We start from the raw sequence: 16,586 nt of genomic DNA, 5'->3' as shown, positions 1-16,586 counted from the left end.
CAAGTGTTATCACCTTTCTCAAGCAAGCATCTCATTTTCTTCTTATATTTTGTCAGATCTAACTTTTTCATGCGTTTTTTTACAGGTAAGAACCCAGAAGTCGATTTTATTTTGAGTTTCTCAAGCGAACAACTCATTTTCTTCTTATTTTTTGTCAGATCTATCTTGTTCATGCGTTTTTTTACAGGTTTAAACCCAGAACTCGTTTTTATTTTGAGTTTTCTCAAGCGAACATCTATTTTTCTTCTTATATTTTGTTAGATCTAACTTTTTCATGCGTTTTTTTACAGGTTTAAATCCAGAAGTCGATTTTATTTTGAGTTTTCTCAATCGAACAACTCATTTTCTTCTTATATTTTGTCAGATCTAACTATTTGTTTCGTTTTTGTACATATGGTTCACTGGGACATATGGTTTTATTACGCAGATTTCGTTTTCATTTTGACCTTTCTCAAGCGAACAACTCATATTCTTCTTTTATTTTCTCAGATCTAACTATTTTTTTCCGATGATGGTATTTTCTAGGGTTGCTACATGTCTAATATGGTTCACTGCGACAGATTTAACATCAGGTTTATAAAAACTTTTTATCTAACTATTTTTGGCGTTTATGTACTTTGATTTAACTGTTTCTTATATTTTTCTTCTGTTTACAGGCTTCAAATCAAGATTTCAAACTGATTCAAGAGTCTTTTTCGCTGTACAACTTAACTGGTAAGTAATTTGTATCAAAATCTACCTTTTCATTTACCAATTTATTTGTATTTTTCCACCTTTTACAAGCAACCCGTTCATCTTCTTCATTTTGCTACCTTCAACTCTCTTGGTGTCATTTTTTTTCGTTCATGGTCTTTTTTAATAATGCATTCTATCAACAGATCTCTTTATTGTTACCCGATTTACGTTTTTATTTGGACATTTTTCAAAGAGTTCATCATACACTATATTTTTTCAAAGTTCTACACCAAAAAGAGTTAATCTAACTATTTTTTCCGTTTATCTACTTTGATCTAACTATTTTTCTTCTGGATACAGGTTTCAAATCAAGATTTCAAAGTCATGCACGAGTCTTTTTCGCTGTACAACTTAACTGGTAAGTAATTTGTATCAAAATACCTTTTTCTTTACCAATTTATCTGTATTTTTCCACCTTTTACAAGCAAACCCTTCATCTTCTTCATTTTTCTACCTTAAACTCTGTTTGTGTCATTTTTTTTCGTTAATGGTATTTTTTAATAATGCATTGTATCACCAAATCTCTTTATTTTTACCCAATTTTTGTTGTTATTTGGACATTTTTCAAAGAGTTCTTCACATTTTTCCAATCACCGTTTACTCCATCAAAACCATTTCGTTTACAAAACGTTTTGTATTCCAACCCCTTCAAATACTGCTTCGAATTTTTTCAAAATCAACCTGTCAATCAGTATTCAAACGCATTAAATTTCGCACTGCTCGAGATAATGATGAATAAACTGCTCCATCATCTGCCATTACTCCATCATCTGCCACACGTTATAATTATTAAACTTTATTCTATTCCAATATTAAATACCCCATCCTGAAAAAAATCAACATTAGTAAATTACATTAAATAATTCTTCTTATACTTTTACGACGCTTCATAATTCTTTTTTTTAACGTATTATTTTTTAATTCATATTTATTAACCTGTACTTTTACCAGTTCAGACTGTCCAATATGTACGGATACTTCCAACAACTATGACTTCTCCTATTCTTTTTATATATATATTCCCTATGTTTACCAATTCAAAGTCAGACATCTGATTTTTCTACTGTTACCCATTTTCTTCTCTTACAATTTTACTTCATCACCAACCTATTCTCCTGCAATGGAATCCATGCCCACACCACAATCCATACTTTCTTCATAAATGGCTGGCGGATTCATTTATGTTTTTGAAAGACCAGGTATATTTTTTGATTCAAACTCATTTATTTTTGTTATTTATATTTATTTATTTCTTTATTCTTAACTTGCTAATCTTTTAAGGACTTTGGACACGTCGACCGAGTGTTCATAATACGCTATTGGAAGGACCTTGCTGCTAAATGGACTGTTGTTGATTACCAAAGTAATGTTCACCATGTTACTTACAACATGGATATTCACACTCCAATGATTACCCAAGGCTGGAACAAACTTAGATCTTTCTATGGAGATCATCAACTCTCTGCAGAGGATCACCCTGAATTGTTTTTTGAAGTTGAAAGTGAAAGAACAAGCAGAGATATCAAAGTTCTTTATCCATTTTTTTGGTATTAAAGTTGAAAATTTTGTATGTAATTTTGTATGAACTTCTTTTATATATATATATATATATATATATATATATATATATATATATATATAAAAGAAGATTTCAATTGGACTCTTATTTTGTATGCAGTTATTATATATCTCAATATAAAAGTTATATTTTATTCTCTTTTATTATATGTATTTTTTTTTGTATTAGATTTTGTTCGACTTCATTTTAGTCAATATAAATTATTTTTAATTAGAAATTGAATTACTTAACATTAATTACCATTCCATATAAATTGGAAATTTAAACGTCAATGAAATACAATAACTATTACTTATTAATTATTATTATTAAAATAATATAAGTTATAAAATAATTAAAATATTTTTCACCATTTTCATACTCAGAAGAATTTAAGATCAATTTTTATGGAAAAATAAATTTAAAATGACCGTTTAAAAAACTTTTTGTATTCCAACACCTTCAAAAAGTGGTTCGAGTTATCTCCAACTCAACGTGTCAATCAGTAGTCAAATGCATTAAATTTCGCACTGCTTGAGATAATGATGACTAAACTGCTCTATCATCTGCTACACGTTTTAATTATTAAATGTTTTCATATTCAATATTAAATACTAAATCGCCAACTAAGAAACATTTTATTTTTTTAAATTTCTCTTCATTATGGTTTTCACTTCTCAAGATAAAATTAATTGCACTGTCCAGAGTTATCAACACTTCTTAAGACGATAATCATGATTGCTATACGTAATATTATTATCACTAACACACTTTGACTACCGATACCTCTCTTCACACTCAAAGAACGCTGCTACGTCTACAATTTACAACTTATCTTCTTTCAAGGATACTCATATGGGTTCATCTGTGTAGATCAGATTTCCAGACATGTATTGGAATATACAACATTCATTTATTATAGTAAGAGAGTGTTATGTCCCTAAAAAACATAATTGGTGGTCTTTATAATTAATGTTTTGGAGCAGTAAGTATCATAAGATGACATTTTAGGAACTTTTACAAAGTTTTTTAGAGAAAGTAACTATTGTTTTTAAAATAAATTAAACTAAAAATGGTAATACAATAAATTAATTAGGATTTGGTGTGGAATTTACAAAATATTACATGATATTTACTGAAATGTTTCGTAGTTTTGAGAGTGAATACTTTCAAATATAATTTTCATGTTATTTGATACAATAATATTTACTGTTTAAGAATTATAATAGTGAAGTAAATGAAAATCACAAGTTACAATTTATTTTGTAAATAAATGCAAATCGAGGTAAAATCTAAATTTTCTAAATTTTTCAACAAACAAAATTGAAATAAAGCTCATGTTTCAATAAATATTTATTAAAGTTTAATAAGTTAAATCAATGAATGAAATATATTTGTTTGCTTCCTCATTCCAGTCCCACGTCTTAAAAATTTCAGAGTACAAAAAATATTTATAATTTAAAATTAAAAGAATACATAATGATAACTACCAAATATTTTTATATAAATATTAATAGTTTCTCCTTTTTTATAGACAAAATTAGTTATTTTTTTAAATTTTTGTTTTAAAAATAATATTACATATTACACTTTTTTTGAATCTGATTAATTAATAATTTCTTATTAATAAAAAATGCAAATAAAATTATTTACTTTAAATACATTTATTTACCAAATTAAAAATTAAAACTTTTTTTTTACTTGGCTTGCTAGATATGCTTTTAATACTTTTCAAAAAATACTTTTCATCTTCCAGAAATTAAAAGATGTTGAGGAGAATAAAAACAACTTTTCAATTTCTTTCAACATTACTTTCAAATAAAAATTTGTCTCTTCCAACACATCTTTATAATCAATTAGCATTAATTATGAAGAAACCAACAACTTTTTTTGTGTCTCAATACAATGTTATATTTGAATTTATTGTATTATAATTTTAAATGGAAAATATTTTAAAAAATCTACATAACTTCTTGAAAAACTTTTATACGGGGTCCAAAAATCTTCTCACATTCCCATAGAGTAAAAGTCATTTTGAATGACCAAAATCTCTAATAGTATCTAATCTAATATATAATTATATACAATTGGAAAGCTAACAATACTGTTTTGAGTTCTAATGTGCATTGTCCCAAAATATACATCATTGGTGGTCTTCATAATTAATATTTTGAAGTAAATATGATAAAATAACAACTTTAGAAACTTTTACAAAGTTTCTTAGAGAAGGTAGCTAATTTTTATAAAATAAATCTAATTAAAGAACATAATATAATAAATTAATTAGGATTTTGTGTGGAATTTACTGATATTACATGACTGAAATGTTTTGTAGAATCGAGAGTGAATACTTTAAAATATAATATTAAATCTTATTTGATAAGATAAAATTTACTATTTCAGAATTTTTATAGAGAAGTAAATGCAAATCATAAACTACATTTTATTTTTATAATAAATACAAATTATAAAGGCATAATCCAAGTTTTTAAATTTTTGAACAAACAAAATTAAAATAAAGTTCTGACTCCATGAATTTGTCTCATTAATGATAATATAGACTTTTAAAAAGTTCAAAGTAGAAAAAAGATTTATAACTAACAAATATTTTTTATATAAGTATTAATATTTTCTCCTCTTCTATAAAAAAATTATGTATTTTATTAATTTATTTTAAAAATAGTCATTAAATATTACACTTTTCTTAAAATCTGATCAGTTAATAGTTTCTTAAAATTACTTACCTTAAATATATTTAATTACCAAATTAAAAATTAAGACTTTGTTTTTTTTTACCTAGCTTACTGAAAAATATATTTATATTTTTCAAAATCTACTTTTCATCTTCCAAAAATATAAAGATGTTAAGAATTAAAACAATTTTCCAGATTTTCCAACACTACTTTCAAGCTATATTTTTTCAACCTCTTAAAGAACTTTTCAGTTTCTTCCAACCTACTTCCAAGATATATTTTTATGGCTTCTCAAAGATGAATGTCTTTGTCATTAAATAACATTAAATATTAGAAACCAACAACTTTTTGTGTTTCTCATTGCAATGTTATATATGAATTTATTGTATTAAAATTTTAAATGGAAAATATTTTAAAAATCTACCTACCTTTTTAAGAGAGCTTTATACAGTTTTCAAAAATCTTCTTAAATTTTAACGTAGCTTATTGAATAAACTTTATAAATCAACACTTACGTCTTTCAATATAAATGTCAAAAGTATAAAGAATAAATGGAAAAATTTTCGTCTTCCAAGAATTTTGCATTTTGAATTATGACTATTTATTATGAACAACAACAATCATGATTTGTGGGACTCAATGAATCATGAAGTATCAATCAAACACATAATTAGAGTTTAAGACATTCACGAAAAATATTATTTATCAATTTTAAGTATATAAAAAATATAAAATTTTTATATCATCATGTTGTTTTCTGAGATGTTATATGCTTCTTTATTTATCGCTAATGATTAACACAAAATGCAAAATCTTCTTCTATTAATGTGCTTGATGTAACGTCCCATTTAATTTATAAACATAATTAAAGGAAACGTCACACATAAGATAGTCAAATCACGCAGTCCTGGGGTTCCCAACATCGCCCCTACGAAACCAGGCACACCACGATGCCAACAAAACAGGATAACAGTTTGACTAAGAGTTTACAACCCAAAACAACGAATACAGGGGCCATAGCCCTAAAGAAAACATGAAAAGAAGGAGCGTGAGATCTAGCCCAGATGGCTAAGCTGCTGGATCACTGTTTCCCTGCTGACCACGAGAACTCCGCCCATCTGCTCCCATCAACCAAGTCGATGATCATCGCAAGAAAGAACAGCCACATACAACACAACCATGCAACAAAACGGGTAAGCTAGAGCCAAACAACATATTCAACATGCAATTAGATATATTTTCATCATCTCATCCACATAGCAACCAAACATGTTATGACCCCTTCATTCAATACACTACGACTCGACTCGACTCATCCGGATACGTATAACTCGGTCGGATTCAGCGGATGCTTGCACTTGTGGTGGATACCCCTGCTCGATCCTGAGCTGCTCGATCCTGAGCCATGTGTTACCAGTGTTACGATGAATCAAAAATCTCTCCCACCACAAGGTTAGCCCTTAATGAGTTTCAGGCCTCCTGCTACTCCCACCACAAGAGTCAGTCCGCTCTAAGTGAGACTAACTGGCTCCTCGGAGCGTCAGGATGCAACCTTACCTTGAATCCTTACCTAGTTATACAGATGGGGCACCACCATGAACACCCACTAGCAGGGGCCATGGAATTACGTCCCGACCACTGAAGCGCAACCCCAGAGGTCTCACCAAGAGACCCCAAGGAATTACACGCTGACACGGACCAACATTCATAAAACAACATTAAGGGAATATCGAAAACATATTTACAACCTCATACTCATCCATGAGATCTATTCCTCATACGCCTCACATTTTGAATCCATACCTCTGATCATCACCGTCCCATGAGTCTAGGGTCTCATCTCATGACAACACCATGTTCCTTTAATTTCAAACCACCCATTCATTTATTTCTCATGCCAAGTCTCATACCAATCCATTCATCCACAATTCATGAATCATGCCAAATATATGTTTCATACTCCATTATATACATGTCCATCATCACACAATCATACTCAGCCAACATGGTTCATTCGGGAAACATTAAACAACCAAAACACAGCACGATCTCGCCCAGCATCTCGCTCAGGCTGAGGGGTCTCGCTCAGGCGAGATGTGCTCGCTCAGGCGAGCCCCCCCTCGCCTAGGCGAGAATACAAAGAAAACAAGGGCATGGCAACACGGGATCTCGCTTAAGCGAGATCCCTCTCGCTTGGGCGAGTTGCCTGCTCGCTCAAAAATTGAGCGAGCCGCCCGGGCGACGTTTCGCGCAAAAAACTTAGGCGAACTCCCTGTTTCATCTCGCCTAGGCGAGATGGACTCGCTTGGGCGAGATTAACAGGTCTCGCCACTGTTCTTCGCTGTACAACCATGTTCTTCATCCAAACCACTCATGCAAAGCACTCTCACACATCCAAACGACAGATCCAACCGTACAATCAACAAATAACTCATAAACAGTGCCAAGAAAGACTCGAAACTAGAACCCTAACTTCCCGTACCTGGAAATGGGTTCGCACAGGACCTTCGACGCGCAACCAAGGGGCACAAAAGCTCAAGGACTCACTACGGAGCTGAAAACAGAAGGTAGGAACGAGAGCGCATTATTACTAAACGTTAACCGTGGAAAGAGTGGGGGAAAAACGATAGAAGCCATAAGATCTGGAAAAAGGACACTTACGTGGAGCCGGAACTGGGGTTGAGCTTGAATGAGGTGGACCTTAGGGCAAACCCTAGCAGAGCGTTCAGTGAGGTAGTGAGGGATGGCGGCTGGTTTCTGAAAGAGTGAAAGTGAGGTGAAATTAGGGCAACATAGCAATATCTTATATGCTGGGCCAACCCTTAGGCCCACTTACAAGGGCAGCCCACCAACTCTAGGGCAGGAAATAAAAGGGGCCTTACATTCTCCCCAACAAGAAAATTTTCGACCTCGAAAATAAAGACTCACTAGGTAAACAGATGTGGATGTGATTTTCTCATGTCCTCCTCTAACTCCCAAGTCGAGTCACCCGTCCTCCGATCCCAGATAACTTTAACCAGACTAACGGTCTTCCCACGACGTTCCTCTACCTTGCTATCCTCCAGAGCTATGGGTGGTACTTCCACTGTGAGGTCTTCCCTGATCGGTATATCCTCAGCTTCCAACACATGAGCCGGGTCGAACACATACTTCCTCAACTGCGAGACATGAAACACTGGATGAAGGTTCGCCAACTGCGGAGGTAAAGCTATCTCGTAGGCTACCGGTCCGATCCTCCTCGTGATCTGATATGGGCCAAGGAACTTAGGTGAAAGCTTCCTCGAGCGGAGAGCCCTTCCCACGCCCGTGGTTCGGGTCACCCTCAAGAATACATGGTCTCCCGCTGCAAACTCCAAAGGCCTCCTCCTGCGATCCGCATAGGCCTTCTGTCTACTCTGCGAAGCCAACATCCTGTCTCTCACCATCCTCACCTTCTCGGTGGTCTGCTCTAACAACTCAGGTCCAACCAACACGGCCTCTCCCTCCTGGTACCAGCAAAGAGGAGTCCTACACCTCCTGCCGTAAAGAGCCTCGTATGGCGCCATGCCGATGCTCGCATGAAAGCTGTTGTTGTAGGTGAACTCTATCAAAGGCAATACTTCATCCCAAGCACCCAGATGGTCCAATATACATGTCCTCAACAAGTCCTCTAATGACTGGATCGTCCTCTCAGACTGACCATCGGTCTGAGGGTGATAAGCTGAACTCATGGTGAGCTTGCTACCCATAGCACTCTGCAGCGTCTGCCAAAACCGGGACGTGAATCGCGGGTCTCTGTCGGAAACTATGCTCGAGGGCACTCCATGAAGTCTTACTATCTCCTTAATATACAACTGGGCCAGCTTGGCCATAGACATCCTCAAGTTCATCGCTAAGAAGTGAGCACTCTTGGTCAACCGGTCCACTATCACCCAGATAGTGTCATGTCCTCTAAAAGTCCGTGGAAGATGAGTCACGAAGTCCATGGAGATACTGTCCCATTTCCACACCGGTACCTCCAACGACTGTAGAACGCCACTAGGCCTCTGATGCTCCACCTTCGCCTTCTGACATGTTAAACAAGCTGATACAAACTGAGCCACATCTTTCTTCATTCCCTGCCACCAGAAAGTTTCCTTGAGGTCCTGGTACATCTTAGTCATGCCAGGATGCAAGCTAAGACGACTCTTGTGTCCTTCCTCAAGGATCAACTTCCTCACCTCGGCATCATCAGGTACGCATACTCTGCCTCGAAACCTCAGTATGCCATCATCACTCACAACAAAGTCTCTAGCCTCATCTGATCCAAGCTGTTCTCTAACTCTGTTCAGACTAGCATCCAACAACTGCCTCTCTCTGATCGAGCCCAAAAAGTCACTAGATATAGTAAGGGTACTACACCTAATGGACTCGGACCCCAACTCCACCTGTATCCTCATATCTCTGAACTTCTCTAGTAGTTCCACCTCCTTCATCATAAGGTGTGCAGTGTGTACCGTCTTCCTGCTCAGAGCATCTGCTACTACATTTGCCTTTCCCGGATGATATAGAAGCTCGAAGTCGTAGTCCTTCAGGAATTCCATCCACCTCCTTTGCCTCATGTTCAGCTCTTTCTGATCAAACAAGTACTTTAAGCTCTTGTGGTCGCTGAACACCCGAAACTGAGCGCCATACAAATAGTGCCTCCAGATCTTCAAGGCAAAAACTATGGCCGCCAATTCCAAGTCATGAGTGGGATAGTTACGCTCATGCACCTTAAGCTGCCTCGAAGCATATGCCACCGCCTTCTTTTCTTGCATCAAAACACAACCAAGTCCAAGATGAGACGCGTCGCAGTAGACTTCAAACGGTTTCCCCACATCCGGAATTACCAATATAGGAGCACTCGTCAATCTCCTCTTTAACTCTTGGAAGCTCTCCTCACACTTGTCCGTCCAAGTGAAAGGTTGGTCCTTCCGGGTAAGCAAAGTCAGAGGCGCCACTATCTTGGAGAATCCCTCTATGAATCTCCTATAGTAGCCTGCTAACCCCACAAAGCTCCTGATCTCTGTGGCCGACTTAGGACTTTCCCATTTAACCACTGCCTCGACCTTCGCCGGATCCACTGCAATCCCCTGAGCAGATATCACATGCCCCAAAAACTGAACCTCATCCATCCAGAACTCGCACTTGGACAACTTGGCATACAGCTGCTTCTCTCTCAAAACGCCAAGCACCAACCTCAGGTGTTCTGCATGTTCCTCCTGCGTTCTGGAGTAGATAAGGATGTCGTCTATGAAGACCACTACAAACTTATCTAAGAAGGGTCGGAAGATCCTGTTCATGTAGTCCATGAACACCGCTGGGGCGTTGGTCACACCAAACGGCATAACCACATACTCATAGTGGCCATACCTCGACCTGAAGGCTGTCTTCTGCACATCATCAGCCTTTACCAAGATCTGATGGTAACCCGATCGCAGATCTATCTTCGAGAACACCGATGACCCATGCAACTGATCCATCAAGTCGTCAATCCTCGGGAGCGGATACTTGTTCTTGATGGTCATCTTGTTCAGTTGCCTGTAATCCACACACAAGCGCGAACTCCCATCCTTCTTCTTCACCAACAACACTGGTGCTCCCCAAGGCGAAGTGCTGGGTCGGATGAACCGTTTCTCCATCAGATCCTCTATCTGTTTCTTGAGCTCCACCAACTCTGCTGGAGCCATACGATATGGAGCCATCGATACCGGACCTGTCCCGGGTACTAGATCTATAGAGAACTCCACTTCTCTATTGGGAGGCAACCCTGGTACCTCCTCCGGAAACACATCCACAAAGTCCTGGACAACCGGTATCACTGACGTTGCCCCTCCTCTCTCCACCTCCATATGTGTGAAGATCATGTAACACTGCGCACCGTCCTGTAGTTCCCGTATAACACCCTGGGAAGACACCAACTCTGGCTCCTCTGAGTCAGAAAACAACAACTTCTTCTCCCGACAGTCTATCAGAATGCGATTGGCAGAGAGCCAATCCATCCCTAAGATCACCTCCAACTCTTGTAGAGGTAGGCAGATTAAGTTCACCCTGTATCTGCGTCCCTCTACCTCCACTGGAAGCCTAGCGCACAAGGACGACGTCCTGACCAAACCCGACGCCGGAGTAGACACCGCAAGCTCACACTGTAGCTCGCGCACCGGCAAACCCAACCGTTCCACACAAGCAAAAGACACAAAAGAGTGTGTCGCTCCAGAATCATACAACACACAACATCTCATCCCAGAAATCACACAATAACCCGTAACAAGGTTACCTGAACCTGCAGCCTCAGCTCCGGTCATGGCATATACTCTGCCTGTCGCCTGAGGCCTGTTGCCTCTATCTCTCCGCTGATGCTGGTGAGGAGTCTGAACTGGAGGGCGTGCTGCTGCTCTAGCAAGGGTGGGACAATCCTTCCCAAAGCGGCCTTCCTTGCCACAGTTGTTGCACCGACGGTAACCCTCCATACGCGGGCATGCACTCCTCAGATGAGGGCCCCCACATATGTAGCACTGCACTCGACCCTGCTGGTGAGGAAGACCCCTCGACCCCTGAGACTGATGGTGGGGCCTATCATACGGTCTCCTCCGCTCCTCCTGTCTGGGCTTGGACCCAGATGGTCCGCCGATCCTCTGAGGTGGCTGTGGCTGCTGTGGGCGCTGGCCTTCCACCTCGCGCTTCATCTTCTCCATCACTCTGGCCTTCTCTACCAGAGCAGCAAAGTCCTTGATGGACAAGGGTGCCACCATCAAGCGAATATCTCCCCTGAGGCCGTTCTCAAACTTACGGCATCTCCACTCCTCATCCAGCGGCAGGGTGTAGAAACGGCTGAGGTGTTTGAACCTCTCAGCATATTCTGTGACAGTCTTCCCTCCCTGGGTCAACTGGAGAAACTCCACCTCCTTGGCGTATCGGATGCTGTCCGGAAAGTACTCGGAGAGGAATCTATCCCTGAAAGTTTCCCACGTCACTGGCTCATCCCTCTCCTCCAGGATGGATCGGGTGCTGCTCCACCAATGCTCCGCCTCTCCCGTGAGCATATAAACTGAGAACGCCAACCTGTTCTCCGCAGGGCACATCTTGGCGTCATAGATGCGCTCCAGGTCCTTCAGCCATTGGTCTGCGGCGTCAGGACTAGTTTTCCCATCAAACTTTGCCGGGTGGTGTTTCAGAAAGTCCTCCAGGCTCCACTCCCTAACTGCAGGTCGTGGTTCAGGACCAAACACAGGGGCAGCCACCCTGTTCTCCTCTAACTGGCGGAGGGCCTCCATGTGCTGCCGATGAGCATCCTCAGCAGCTACTCTCGCAGCCTCCATCTGCTGCATCACAGCCTGCTGCTGCTCAAGCGACGCTGTCTGTCGCTGCATGGATGCCTCATGCTGCTGCATCATCACAGCACTCTGCTGCGTCATAGCTGCTACCATCGCCTCTATAGCTCTGGCGATATCAGGTACGTCTCCCTGGGATGATTGAGAAACTCGACGAGGAGGTGCCATAGTCCACTGGCACACAGAAAATCACTTGGTTAGGCTCGATAAAAGGTAAGAATTTAACTAAGAACACTCAGAAGACACACAGAGAAGCTAAGCGGACATCCAAGTCCACAGACCTAAGGAATGACCGCTCTGATACCATAAATGTAACGTCCCATTTAATTTATAAACATAATTAAAGGAAACGTCACACATAAGATAGTCAAATCACGCAGTCCTGGGGTTCCCAACATCGCCCCTACGAAACCAGGCACACCACGATGCCAACAAAACAGGATAACAGTTTGACTAAGAGTTTACAACCCAAAACAACGAATACAGGGGCCATAGCCCTAAAGAAAACATGAAAAGAAGGAGCGTGAGATCTAGCCCAGATGGCTAAGCTGCTGGATCACTGTTTCCCTGCTGACCACGAGAACTCCGCCCATCTGCTCCCATCAACCAAGTCGATGATCATCGCAAGAAAGAACAGCCACATACAACACAACCATGCAACAAAACGGGTAAGCTAGAGCCAAACAACATATTCAACATGCAATTAGATATATTTTCATCATCTCATCCACATAGCAACCAAACATGTTATGACCCCTTCATTCAATACACTACGACTCGACTCGACTCATCCGGATACGTATAACTCGGTCGGATTCAGCGGATGCTTGCACTTGTGGTGGATACCCCTGCTCGACCCTGAGCTGCTCGATCCTGAGCCATGTGTTACCAGTGTTACGATGAATCAAAAATCTCTCCCACCACAAGGTTAGCCCTTAATGAGTTTCAGGCCTCCTGCTACTCCCACCACAAGAGTCAGTCCGCTCTAAGTGAGACTAACTGGCTCCTCGGAGCGTCAGGATGCAACCTTACCTTGAATCCTTACCTAGTTATACAGATGGGGCACCACCATGAACACCCACTAGCAGGGGCCATGGAATTACGTCCCGACCACTGAAGCGCAACCCCAGAGGTCTCACCAAGAGACCCCAAGGAATTACACGCTGACACGGACCAACATTCATAAAACAACATTAAGGGAATATCGAAAACATATTTACAACCTCATACTCATCCATGAGATCTATTCCTCATACGCCTCACATTTTGAATCCATACCTCTGATCATCACCGTCCCATGAGTCTAGGGTCTCATCTCATGACAACACCATGTTCCTTTAATTTCAAACCACCCATTCATTTATTTCTCATGCCAAGTCTCATACCAATCCATTCATCCACAATTCATGAATCATGCCAAATATATGTTTCATACTCCATTATATACATGTCCATCATCACACAATCATACTCAGCCAACATGGTTCATTCGGGAAACATTAAACAACCAAAACACAGCACGATCTCGCCCAGCATCTCGCTCAGGCTGAGGGGTCTCGCTCAGGCGAGATGTGCTCGCTCAGGCGAGCCCCCCCCTCGCCTAGGCGAGAATACAAAGAAAACAAGGGCATGGCAACACGGGATCTCGCTTAAGCGAGATCCCTCTCGCTTGGGCGAGTTGCCTGCTCGCTCAAAAATTGAGCAAGCCGCCCGGGCGACGTTTCGCGCAAAAAACTTAGGCGAACTCCCTGTTTCATCTCGCCTAGGCGAGATGGACTCGCTTGGGCGAGATTAACAGGTCTCGCCACTGTTCTTCGCTGTACAACCATGTTCTTCATCCAAACCACTCATGCAAAGCACTCTCACACATCCAAACGACAGATCCAACCGTACAATCAACAAATAACTCATAAACAGTGCCAAGAAAGACTCGAAACTAGAACCCTAACTTCCCGTACCTGGAAATGGGTTCGCACAGGACCTTCGACGCGCAACCAAGGGGCACAAAAGCTCAAGGACTCACTACGGAGCTGAAAACAGAAGGTAGGAACGAGAGCGCATTATTACTAAACGTTAACCGTGGAAAGAGTGGGGGAAAAACGATAGAAGCCATAAGATCTGGAAAAAGGACACTTACGTGGAGCCGGAACTGGGGTTGAGCTTGAATGAGGTGGACCTTAGGGCAAACCCTAGCAGAGCGTTCAGTGAGGTAGTGAGGGATGGCGGCTGGTTTCTGAAAGAGTGAAAGTGAGGTGAAATTAGGGCAACATAGCAATATCTTATATGCTGGGCCAACCCTTAGGCCCACTTACAAGGGCAGCCCACCAACTCTAGGGCAGGAAATAAAAGGGGCCTTACACTTGAAAACCGATTGATCTAATATTACTTATTATGGTTGTATTCTTAACTTTATATCAATTATGGTTTTAAAATATTGCATTGGAAATCAAAATCTTTTTCTATTAACGTGTTTGAAAACTGATTGATCTAATAATACTGATTATGGTTGTATTCTTAACTTCATATCAATTTATGATTAAATTTAAATATTAATTTAAGAATAAATTTATATTTATGTAGGATTAATGTAATATTATCATTTTATATTTTTATATAATATTACATTACATTGAATTTACAGTGGAAACTATTTTTTTTCATTTAATGTCCTTCAAAACTGAACTTGTCTTATAGTTGATTTTTGTAAACATCAAGCAGTAGATAATATTAGGTAATATATTCCTTCCGTTTGTTTTTAGAATAAATTTCAAAATTAATTCATTGAAAATAATATCGTTTTTAAGTTGTGAAAAATTAATCATAATACATATAATAATATTAATAAATTTTGGATTCAAATTTGAAATCGTAACAGACAGTAAAAGAAAGAGAATGTGATAAAAAAAATTAAATTTAACATTTAAAATGAAAAACATATACAAAAAGTTAATATTTGTAATAAATACTTTAATATTTCTGATAAAAATATATAAATTCAAATATTCAAAAAATTTGATGACCCATAATGATATAATAATATGTAACAATGTAAATATAAAATATAATAATATTAATATAATTAAAATATAAGGTAAAAAATAAAAATTATAATTTTTTTTAAAGATATGGAAATAATTAACTATTTCAATTTCAATATTATTGCAAGATTAAAATTCATATATTGTGAAAATTGGAATTCGAACTATATACAATAACATTTTCTCTAAAAGCAATTACCAAACTGAAACTTTAGAATGAAAGTGGTACTATTTGACTAATTAAACAAAAAATATACCAATAAAATTTAAATTTTAACATTAAAAAAAATTGTAAAATAGTGTAGGTTTTTCAATAGATTCTTATAATGTCTCTAAACAACTTTCAAATATTTTTAACTTATAAGAAAGGTTCGTATTTTATATATTATCAAAATCTGAAAAATGATAAATTAAAAACATTTAATGGAAATACATTAATATTCACAATTAAAAACAATAAAAGTTAAAAATATGATATAGAAAATAAACAAGTAATATAATATTTAGAAACAAAAGATCTATAGTTCTTAATAATATAATAATATATTAACATATTAGTCCTAATATAATAATAATAGTAAAAATAATTAAAATATGGTGTAAAATAATAAATAAATAATTGTAAATTTTAAATATGAATTTTTAAATATTTTTAACTATTTTTCACATATTTTTTGACATTTTACACAAACTTAAACAATAATTTAAAAAATAATTTTTATAACATAGACATTGGTATATCATTACAAGTTAAAATTATACATTCTTAAAATTTTTAAAGATATAAAAATCACTATTAATCTCAATTTCAATATTTTTTTTTCTAAATTAGGATATATATTGTCAAATTTGAAATTCAAAATATATAGTAATAAAGTTTGAATTTAAATTCTAAATTTTAAAAGCTATGAAATATGGGAGCAAAGTTAGAATTTGAAATTCAAAATCCAAAAAAATTGTAAAAAAAGGACTCCGATAGAAGAGTCTATCAACGTCTAACCTTTGTATTTTTGCATAGTGTACTATTTATATTTGTGTACATAGTCTACATTTTGTAAGTTTTGATTGTTTACTATTTATATTTTGTTTGCAGTCTAATATTTGTATCTTTAAAGAATCTACTTTTTATATTTAGGTGTAATTAATTGGATAATACTCACTTTTGTTTGGATATGTCAGATTCATACCCACTTTTACAAAGGTGTCAATTGGGTCCTAACTTTGGAAAAGA

At 37.6% G+C, this 16,586-nt stretch overlaps 1 long non-coding RNA gene across 1 annotated transcript; it reads left to right on the top strand.

The window, feature by feature from the left end:
- Positions 1–397: 397 nt before the first annotated feature.
- LOC146880923 (uncharacterized) lies at positions 398–1,228 on the top strand. The gene is made up of 3 exons (XR_014986270.1): positions 398–572; positions 657–714; positions 1,036–1,228. It is a non-coding gene; the product is annotated as an uncharacterized LOC146880923 (long non-coding RNA).
- The last annotated feature ends 15,358 nt before the right edge of the window (positions 1,229–16,586 follow it).

This window comes from Vigna unguiculata, chromosome 11, assembly GCF_037176805.1.
Source record: "Vigna unguiculata cultivar grain cowpea cultivar isolate G323 ecotype 2 chromosome 11, ASM3717680v1, whole genome shotgun sequence".
NCBI classification, from domain to species: Eukaryota; Viridiplantae; Streptophyta; class Magnoliopsida; order Fabales; family Fabaceae; genus Vigna; species Vigna unguiculata.
The sequence above is the reverse complement of the archived record's forward strand: the minus strand, read 5'-3'. Positions and strand labels throughout refer to the sequence as shown.